The following is an 11,658-nucleotide window of genomic DNA, read 5'->3' as shown; positions in this document are numbered from 1 at the left end:
ATTCTCAAACGAGGCTGGGGATGCCTATCCGAAATAAGTGGGTCCAGTTCAGTAGGCATGGTCAAAACATAGGTAAGGCCTGAGCCATGTTGGATCCCACCGCAGGAGGGCTGGATGCCGGCCACTGGTATGTGGAGCAACAGCACGGCACCTGCACAAATTGCCAATACGAGCCGTAGAACTTGTCAGGAATTGTTCAGGGAAAGACGGAGCGGGGGAAGGGAAGGAGAAGTCTGAGTGTGTGGGTGGCTCTCTCTGGCTAGGGCATTCCCCTGGGATGTAGGAGTGCATGAGACACCCGTGCCAGAATAGCCAATAACCTGGGGTTAGGACACTCAGATGGGAGGAGGGAAACCAGGGTTCAAGTCCCTACTCCAGAGCAGGGATTTGAACTTGGATTTCCCATATCCCAGGTGAGTGCCCTAACCACGGGGTATAAGAGCACCATCGCCATTTGGTGACTGGTAACAAAATCACCTTGTGATTCTGGGCTGAAAAAATCTAAATGAACAGTTCTGGCACTTCTGAAATGGCTTGTTTGTTTCCACCACAACAATTTGCCAAAATTGATACAAATTCACAAAATGCCTCAGTCAACCTGAACCTGCATTTTTCAGTGAAAAAGAATTTTGCCTGAAAAATTTCATACAGCTCTAGGCAAGAAGCCTATGATAGAGCTAGGAACAAAACCCACGTCTTAGAATCATAGAATCATAGAATATCAGGGTTGGAAGGGACCCCAGAAGGTCATCTAGTCCAACCCCCTGCTCGAAGCAGGACCAATTCCCAGTTAAATCATCCCAGCCAGGGCTTTGTCAAGCCTGACCTTAAAAACCTCTAAGGAAGGAGATTCTACCACCTCCCTAGGTAACGCATTCCAGTGTTTCACCACCCTCTTAGTGAAAAAGTTTTTCCTAATATCCAATCTAAACCTCCCCCATTGCAACTTGAGACCATTACTCCTCGTTCTGTCATCTGCTACCATTGAGAACAGTCTAGAGCCATCCTCTTTGGAACCCCCTTTCAGGTAGTTGAAAGCAGCTATCAAATCCCCCCTCATTCTTCTCTTCTGCAGACTAAACAATCCCAGCTCCCTCAGCCTCTCTTCATAAGTCATGTGCTCTAGACCCCTAATCATTTTTGTTGCCCTTCGCTGGACTCTCTCCAATTTATCCACATCCTTCTTGTAGTGTGGGGCCCAAAACTGGACACAGTACTCCAGATGAGGCCTCACCAGTGTCGAATAGAGGGGAACGATCACGTCCCTCGATCTGCTCGCTATGCCCCTACTTATACATCCCAAAATGCCATTGGCCTTCTTGGCAACAAGGGCACACTGTTGACTGTTGTCTTCCTACTCCCAGTTCAGTGTCTTAACCACAAGAACATCCCTCCTCTAGCTAAGGTTTGAAAAAGACCAGTCATCTCCATGCGTACGAAAAACTGAGAGTGCATTTACATATCTAATTTGCATGCAAAGTTACCATGAGTCAGAAATCTGTGTTTGAAAATAAGCAGGAATGCATATAACATCAACTGTGTGTGCAGATTACCATGACTATAGATTAAAATAGGGTATTATAGGCATAAATTAGACATGCAAATATACTCCCATTTTTGCATGTTGAGTTACATGCCTGATCTAATGAAAATCAGACCCATGACATTGAATTCTCTTTCCCATTATCACTCCTGACATAAAATAGTAAGTGCACCTTTTCACTGTTAAGTGGAAACATTTTTAAATAATCTGAAGGCAAATTTAGCTGTAGGCCCAGATGTTATCACAGCAGAAATGTTTTAATATATAGTAAAAGCAATTGTTGCAGCCCTCTTCTATGACTTCAGTCTATTTCTATAACATGGCTGTGTTCTAGTAAGGAGAAAGTACTGTTCTCCTAGACCCATAAGGCTGATTAGCAATCTGTTTCCAACAGTTTTTCTTTAACATATTTCTGTCTAAAATATTTTTAGCCTGTGATTATACTTGATAACTATACAACAAATTAAATACATTTGCCCCCCACCATCAGCAGCAAAAATTTCTCTAGCGAAGGGGACAGGTTTCAGAGTGGTAGCCGTGTTAGTCTGTATTAGCAAAAAGAATGAGGAGTACTTGTGGCACCTTAGAGACTAACACATTTATTTGAGCATAAGCTTTCGTGAGCTACAACTCACTTCATCGGACGCATACAGTGGAAAATACAGTAGGAAGATAGATATATACACAGAGAACATGAAAAAATGGGTGTTGCCATACACACTATAATGAGAGTGATCAATTAAGGTGGGCTACTATCAGCAGGAGAAAAAAACCTTTTGTAGTGATAATCAGGATGGCACATCTCCAACAGTTGACAAGAAGGTGAGAGTAACAGTGGGGGGGGGGGGGAGGGGAAATAAACATGGGGAAATAGTTTTACTTTGTGTAATGACCCATCCACTCCCAGTCTTTATTCAAGCCCAATTTAATGGTGTCCAGTTTGCAAATTAATTCCAATTCAGCAGTCTCTCATTGGAGTCTGTTTTTGAAGTTTTTTTGTTGCAATATTGCAACTTTTAGGTTTGTAATCGAGTGACCAGGGAGATTGAAGTGTTCCCCAACTGGTTTTGAATGTTATAATTCTTGACATCTGATTTGTGTCCATTTATTCTTTTACATAGAGACTGTCCAGTTTGATCAATGTACATGGCAGAGGGGCATTGCTGGCACATGATGGCATATATCACATTGGTAGATGTGCAGGTGAACGAGCCTCTGATAGCGTGGTTGATGTGATTAGGTCCTATGATGGTGTCCCCTGAACAGATATATGGACAGACTGGCCTGTCTCCCAAGATCTGTGAGAATGAGGGATCATCCTTCAGGATAGGTTGTAGATCCTTGATGATGTGCTGGAGAGGTTTTAGTTGGGGCTGAAAGCTGGGGGCATGTAGGTAAGTATAGCGGTCAGTAGGTTTTCAGTATTATTAGTGCTAATAAGCGATGGTCACATAAACACCACGCTATATCGGAAACGTCTTGACCACTAAACTTAACTACATTCCTTCCATCTTTCATCCAGACCACACCACATGATCCATTGTCTACAGCCAAGCTCTAAGATACAACGGCATTTGCTCCAACCCCTCGGACAGAGACAAACACCTACAAGATCTCTATCAAGCATTCTTACAACTACAATACCCACCTGCTGAAGTGAAGAAACAGACTGACAGAGCCAGAAGAGTACCCAGAAGTCACCTACTACAGGACAGGCCCAACAGAATGCCACTAGCCGTCAACTTCAGCCCCCAACTAAAACCTCTCCAGCGCATCATCAAGGATCTACAACGTATCCTGAAGGACAATCCCTCACTCTCACAGATCTTGGGAGACAGGCCAGTCCTTGCTTACAGACAGCCCCCAAACCTGAAGTAAATACTCACCAGCAACCACACACCACACAAAGAAAACACCAACCCAGGAACCTATCCTTGCAACAAAGCCTGTTGCCAACTGTGTCCACATATCTATTCAGGGGACACCATCATAGGACCTAATCACATCAGCCACACTATCAGAGGCTCGTTCACCTGCACAGCTATGAATGTGATACATGCCATCATGTGCCAGCAATGCCCCTCTGCCACGTACATTGACCAAACTGGACAGTCTCTACATAAAAGAATAAATGGACACAAATCAGATGTCAAGAATTATAATATTCAAAAACCAGTTGGAGAACACTTCTCCCTGGTCACTTGATTACAGACCTAAAGGTTGCAATATTACAACAAAAAAAAACTTCAAAAACAGACTCCAATGAGAGACTGCTGAATTGGAATTAATTTTCAAACTAGACACCCACTAGTGGATGGGTCATTACACAAAGTAAAACTATTTCCCCTTGTTTATTTCCCCCACCCCCCGTTACACTCACCTTCTTGTCAACAGCTGGAAATGGGCCATCCTGATTATCACTACAAAAGGTTTTTTTCTCCTGCTGGTAATAGCTCACCTTAATTGATCACTCTTGTTATAGTGTGTATGGCAACACCCATTGTTTCATGTTCTCTGGGTGTATATTTATATCTCATCCTACTGTATTTTCCACTGCATGCATCCGATGAAGTGGGTTTTAGCCCACAAAAGCTTATGCTCAAATAAATGTGTTAGTCTCTAAGGTGCCACAAGTACTCCTCGTTCTTTTTTCTAGTAAAGGGGGAACGGCCTTGCCATCTTGTATTCAGGGAACAATGCATTTAAAAAGAGGAACAAAATCTTGTATGTAGTTTTATCAGAAAAAAATTAATTGTTCGCAGTGAAGGTAACTCTAGGATCAGTAGTAAACTGATTTCCAATTAGCAACGGAAGTAAGTGTTTAATACAATTCAACAGAGTAAGGCAGGCTACAAAATGTCAAGGAAGAGGTGAGCAAAAGATCTTGGCTAGGTCATGTGAGCTCAGCCAGAGAATTTCCAAGCCATAGAACTGGGGCGAGTTCTTTGAGAAATCACTTGGTGCCATGGTATAATGCAGCCTTAGCCTGTGGCCAGCAGCACCATAACACTTGCAAAATCTCTTTCTTCCTTGGCAATTCCTTGCCCTACTTTCAAACCAGGAACAGCAGCTGGGAGTGCCAGACACTGGCTTCACCCACCCTCATGTACCCTTATTTTTTTCTCCAGATAGATTTTCCTTTCAAAAATATTTGACATTCAATTTTCTATGTTGATGTGAGAGTGTCTTTCAGAAGTTTTGTGATCAGCAGCATACCTCACAGACATCAAGTGAGTCATATTGAAATTGCATAACATGCACGTACTGCACAATAAGTCACAAAGAGGAATCTACTTATTTCAGGTCCAAATCCTGCATCCTCTGACATAGTTGGGAGCTTTTCCATTTGCTCAGTGGGAGGAGGATCAGGTCCCCAGATACCAGCCCAGCTAACACAGTATCCTAAAATATGATACACAAAAATGAAAACTGCAATAGTCCTGCATTGCCAGATGCACAAGAAAAACTTTAAGCTAAGAGAAGCTTTTAGACATACAGCATCTGTTCTTACAGGGCCTGATCCAAGTCCATTAAAGTAAATAGGAGTCTTTCCATTGACTTCAGTGGGTTTTGGTTCAGGCTCATAAAAGCTTTCCTTGATTCGCCTCAATATAAATGGGAAATGTAACAAAGCAGTTGATTTAAAAAAAAGGAATTAGAGCTTTGGTCCCAATAAGTTTTTCTTCAAGTGTGGTGACTTAGGAAGATTGGACTCACATAAGAGTAGGGCTGTGATGTGCCAGCCACCAAAATTAGTTTATGGCTTTGAGAGCAATCACTGTCCTAAACTGAATCTCTGAAAAGTGTTTCTTTGTTCTTTTGACACTGCCAATATTTTTTTTGGCAGTCAGACCTGGGAATCACTGCCCACCCTTTAGAAACCGATTCAATTGGGCCTTGAAGTGTTAGTAAGCCAGGCTCCAAAAGGTTGTGAAATTCATTTATATGGCAATTATTCTAAACCTAACCCCTCCTAAAAGTTCTCTCTCAAGTGACTTTTTCCTCAAAGTGGAGTTATTTCTGACAGCGAGTTTGTGCTAGTCTTACGCACTGTTCCTGACATTACTTTAAATACTCTTTGTCTGATAAGCAGCAGCTGTTGTCTCCAGATCGGGCTAATAAATGCAACAACTTTTGCAGTAACTTGGCATTCCTTCAGAATCCTTCCTTTATACACAGGCACCTACATGTTGCAACTCTCTGTGGACTGCCCCCAGGCAGAGGACCCTGGACTTCCAGGATCTGAGACTCTGGAGCAACCTGCTGCAGAGCTGGGAGTCCAAAAGCCCTGGGAGCTCTGGCTCAGCAGCAGGGAAGTGCTCAAGCCAGTGCTCTCAGGGCTTCCAGGCTCCCTGCCAGAAGGGCCTGGGACAGCTTCCAGGATCTGCAGCATGTGTCAGTGTTTCTGAAATGGATTTGTTTTTCAGGATTTCCCGTTTGTGAGAAATTTTGAAAAATGAGATTTAGTTCTGACTCAGAATGGAGCCAAACTGTGAAATATTGAGATTTCCCCTGAAGCAGAAACCCTGAGTCTTAGCTCTACTGGAGACTCTCTCACTGTACTTTGTCCCAGTTTTTGGGTTAAAAGCGGGCTTTGGGGCAACAGAGCCTACCTATACACATACAGCTTTCCTGGCACAGCTTTTTTAATGGCATATTCCAATAAGCTCATGTCTCTCTGGGACAGCACTTGGGTATACAAACCTTTAGCAAGTGATGTTCCTCTTTTTTATCCACCCTAGCTGACTGGTTTCCTTCACTGCTCACCTAAACCGTTCTTGTTCTTCCAAATTTCACTCAATCAGTTACATAAGATCAGCCATACTGGGTCCGACCAATGGTCCAGCTAAGCCCACTAGACTTTTCTGACAGTGGCCACTACCAGAGCTTTCAGGGGAGCTCCAGTTGGAGTGAGCCATCCAACATCCCCCCCCCACCCCTCCGACTTCTGGCAGTCAGACATTTAGGGTCACCCAGAGCATGGAGTTGCATGATCATCTTGGCTAATAGCCATTGATGGGTCTATCCTCCATGACTTTATGTAGTTCTTTTTTGAACCCAGTTACACTTTTGGACATCCCATGACAATGAGTTTCACAGGTTAATCATGCACTGTATGAAAAAGTACTTCCTTTTTTTTCGTATTAAACTGTCTGCCTCTTAATTTCATCAGATGACCCCTGGATTTCATACTGTGGGAAAGGGTAAAAACACTTCTGTATGCATTTTTTCCACACTATTCATGATTTTATAGACCTCTATCATATGCACCCTTCGTCATCTCTTTTTGTCAGCTGAACAGCTCTGATCTTTTTAGTTTCTCCTTGTATGAAAGCTGTTCCATACCCTTGATAATCTTTGTTGCCCTTCTCTGAAACTTTTCCAGTCCCACTTGTGACAGAGTCGGGCCAGATGGCTACAGGAGAGTAATAGAAGGCAGATGTATTAGCCCCAGGTTAAGTAGGTCCCTTTTCCCTGGGTAAGGCAACAGGGAAGGTTCCAGAACAATCAGGAACCTTCTGGAGACAATTAAGACAGACAGGCTGATTAGAACACTTGCAGACAATCAAGAAGCTGCTAGAATCAATTAAAGCAGGCTAATCAGGGCACCTGGGTTTAAAAAGGAGCTCACTTCAGTTTGTGGTGCACATGTAAGGAGCTGGGAGCTGAGAGTGAGAACGCATACTGTTGGAGGACTGAGGAGTACAAGCATCATCAGACACCAGGAGGAAGGTCCTATGGTGAGGATAAAGAAGGTGTTGGGAGGAGGCCATGGGGAAGTAGCCCAGGGAGTTGTAGCTGTCGCACAGCTGTTCCAGGAGGCACTCTAGACAGCTGCATTCCACAGGGCCCTGGGCTGGAACCCGGAGTAGAGGGTGGGCCCAGGTTCCCCCCAAACCTCCCAACTCCTGGTCAGACACAGGAGGAGTCGACCTGGACTGTGGGTTCACGAAAATGGCCAAACTGAGGGCTGCCATGAAGCTCGAAGGCCAACAAATCCGCCAATAAGTGCAAGACCCACCAAGGTAGAGGAGGAACTTTGTCACACACTATATTCTTTTTGAGATGGGGTGATCAGAACTGGACATATTGTTCAAGATGTGGATGAACCACAGATTTATACAGTGGCATTATAATATTTTCTGTCTTATTTTCTACTCCTTTCCTAATCATTCAAAACATTCTTAGCCTTTTTGATTGCTGCTGCACATTGAGCTGAAGTTTTCAAAGAACTATACACAGCGATTCTAAGATCTCTTTCTTGAGTGGAACAGCTAATTTAAAACCCATCGCCATGTGTGTAAAATTGGGATTATTTCTTCCAATGTGCATTACTTTGCACTTATCAATGTTATATTTCAATTGCCATTTTGTTGCTCAGTCACCCAGTTTTATGAGATCCCCTTTTAACTCTTCGCAGTCAGATTTAGACTTAACTATTTTGAATAATTTTGTCTCATCTGCAAACTTTGCCACTTCCCTATTTATACCCTTTTCCAGATCATTAAACAGTACAGGTCCCAGTATATGGCAACTGTTTACTTCTCTCCATTGTGAAAACTGACCATTTATTCCAACCATTTGGTTCCTGCCTTTTAACCAGTTACTGATTCTGAAGAGAACTTTCTCTGTTACCGCATTACTACTTAGTTTCCTTAAGAGACTTTGGTGAGGGACCTTGTCAAAAGGCTTTTAAAAATCCAAGTACACTATATTGACTGCATCACCCTTATCCACATGCTTGCTGACATCCACAGAGAATTCCAATAGATTGACAAGAAATGACTTCCCTTTACAAAACCCTTGTTCACTCTTCCCAACAAATCATGTTTATCTGTGTATCTGATAATTCTACACTTTGCTATAGTTTCTACCAATTTGCATGGTACGGAAGTTTGGCTCACTGGTCTGTAATTGCTGTGATCTCATCTGGTGCCCTTTTTAAAAAATGGTGTTACATTAGCTCCCTTCCAGTCATTTGCTACAGTGACTTGTTTCAGCAATAGGCTACATACCAGAGTTAGTAATTCTGCAGTTTCATATTTGAGTTCCTTCACAACTCTTGGGTGAATGCCATCTGGTCCTGGTCACTTATTACTATTTATCAATTTGTTCCAAAACCACTTCTATTGACACCTCAATCTGGGACAGTTCCTAAAAAGTATGGCTCAGATGAGGGGCTCTCCCCCCATCCTCTGTAGTGAAGACCAATGTAAAGAATTCATTTAGCTTTTCTGCAATAGAAAGAAAAGGAGGACTTGTGGCACCTTAGAGACTAACAAATTTATTTGAGCATAAGCTTTCATGAGCTACAGCTCACTTCATCGGATGCATTGTGCCAGAAGTCCTCCTTTTCTTTTTGTGGATACAGACGAACACGGCTGCTACTCTGAAACCTTTAACACCTTAGTCATCTAGCAGCCAGCCCCACTACCTGTTTGGCAGGCTTTCTGCTTCTGATGTGCTTTAAGAAAATTCTTACTACTATTTTTTGTCGTCTTTAGCTAGTGCCTTCTCAAATTCTTTCTTGGCCTGCTTTTTGTATCTTTACTGGTGAAGTGTAAAAGATCTGCACACCTTCCTATTATTCTCACTAGGATTTGACTTCAAAATTTTGAAAGGTTGCCTATTTGCCCCCAATGGCCTCCATTACTCTGCTGTTTAGTCATGGTGGCATTCTTCTGGTCTTCTTACTGTCTTTTCTGATTTGAGGGGTGTGTCGTTCCCCTGGTGTTATCTGGACCAGTGATCTGCTAGTCACTCCAATCCTCGACTCTGGGGGCCAGGCTTACCCTGCTCTGCTGTGAGAACCCCCACACCTGAGCTGTCCACACACAGCCTCTGGCATGTAAGCTGCTTGATTGTGCAACCAAATGACACTAGCCAATACCTCCTGTCCCAGACACAACCCTAGGAACCTCTGTCTTGCAATTTCCAGTTTTGCCCGCTCGCCGCTGCAAGCTTATATGAGTTCATCAATTTAACAAAGAAATGGATATCTACCAGGCTTGTTATTCCCAGGGGAGTCTCATGCACACTTCAAACCAAATGCACTGCTTCAGGTAGAATAAACAAACAAATGTATTAACTACAAAGATAGATTTTAAGTGATTATAAGTCAAAGCACAACAAGTCAGATTTGGTCAAACGAAATAAAAGCAAAATGCATTCTAAGCTGCTCTTAACACTTTCAGTGCCCTTACAAACTTAGATGCTTCTCACCACAAGCTGGCTGGTTTCCCTTCAGCCAGGCTCTCCCCTTTGATCAGCACTTCAGTCGCTTGGTGGTGATGTCTGTAGATGGAGGTGGAAGACAGAGGAAGAGCATGTCAAAAGTCTCTCCCTTTTATCATGTCCTTTCTTCCCTCTTGGCTTTGCCCCCCCCCTTCAGAGTCAGGTGAGCATTACCTCATCGCAGTCCCAAACTGACCAAAGGACGGGGGTAACTCACTCAAGAGTCCAACAGATCCTTTGTTGCTGTCTAGGCCAGTGTCCTTTGTTCCTGTGAGGCTGGGCTGGGTTTGTCCCATACATTCTCTGATGAGGTGTGAACTGCCCCACTGCTCTTGGAGAGTATTTGCCTGGGCTTGTTTTAAGCTATGAGGACATCTTTTCAGCCTCATAACTAGATACACAAAGTTACAACCTATAACATCACTATAACAAAAATGTTCAGTGCATCATGAGCCTTCCAAAGACACCGAACATGACAAACTTTGCATTGGCTACCACACAATCATATTACAAGGATGAACGTGGGGGTGTAGGATGTTCCCCTGAGGTACAGAATGTCACAGGGGGTATATACTTAGTCTGAGCCTCCATTATGCTGTTTTTAAATAGTCTCCATATTGCTTGCAGGCATTTAACCCTTGTGGCAGCTCCTTTTAATTTGCATTTAACAAGTGTCCCCATTTTTGGGAAGTTCCCCCTTTTAAATTAAATGTTACTGTGATGGGTTTGGGGTTTTTTTTTTTGGGGGGGGGGGGTGTGCACGCACACACACACACACACATTATCCTCCCTACAAGGATGTTAAATTGAATTAAATTATTGTCACTACTACTGAGTGGTTCAGCTATAGTTACCTCTTGGACCAGATCCTGTGTTCCACTTAGGACTAAATCAAGAATTGCCTCTTCTCTTGTGGGTTCTTTCAATGATGTTCTTACTGCTAAGCTAGTTACCCATTTACCCCCGCTACCAACTCTTTAAAATAAAGACAGTTACCAATGCAATGTCCCAGCCACTAATGTACAATGGTCTTTTATAGACCTTTCTTTTGCTGAATGGACAGCATATGCTAACAGCATTTGTTCAAGTGGGTCTTTGAATGGAGCATGTTATAACACAGAGGTGGGCAAACTTTGGCCCATGGGCCACATCTGGCTCGCGGGACCCTCCTGCCCAGGCCCTTAGCTCCTGGCCCAGGAGGCTAGCCTCGGCCCCTCCCCCGCAGCCTCAGCGCACCACCAGCGCAACGCTCTGGGCAGCCAGGCAGCGCAGTTGCAGAGCTGCAGCCTGACCCGGTGCTCTGGGCAGTGCGGCTGTAGCGCCGCCAGCCACCGGTGCTCCAGACAGCATGGTAAGGGGGCAGGGGGGGGTTGGGGGTGGTGGGCAGGGGTGTGGATAGGGGGTGGGGTCCCAGGGGGCAGTCAGGAAGGAGAGGGGGGGTGGATGGGGTGGCAGGGGGCTGTCAGGGGCAGGGGTTCTGGGGGCGGTCAGGGGACAGGGAGAAGGGGTGGTTGGATGGGGCAGCGGTCCCGGGGGACAAGTTAGGAATGAGAGGGGGGATTGGATGGGGAGGCAGGGGGAAGTCAGGGGTGGGGGGGTCCAGGGGTGGCCATCAGGGGACAGGGGGGTTGGATGGGGCAGGAGTCCCGGGGGAGCCATCGGAGGTGAGAAGCGGGGAGGAGGCGCGTCGGATAGGAGGCGGGGGCCAAGCCACACCTGGCTGTTTGGGGAGACACAACCTCCCTTAACTGGCCCTCCATACAATTTTGGAAACCCGATGTGGCCCTCAGGCCAAAAAGTTTGCCTGCCCCTGTTATAGTATATTGTACTTTAACTTATTCATTTTGTGTGTTAAAGAAGACACACTTCCATTAAGTAAT

This window comes from Natator depressus, chromosome 1 (genome assembly GCF_965152275.1).
Source record: "Natator depressus isolate rNatDep1 chromosome 1, rNatDep2.hap1, whole genome shotgun sequence".
NCBI lineage: Eukaryota > Metazoa > Chordata > Testudines > Cheloniidae > Natator > Natator depressus.
This window is presented reverse-complemented; position numbering follows the sequence as displayed.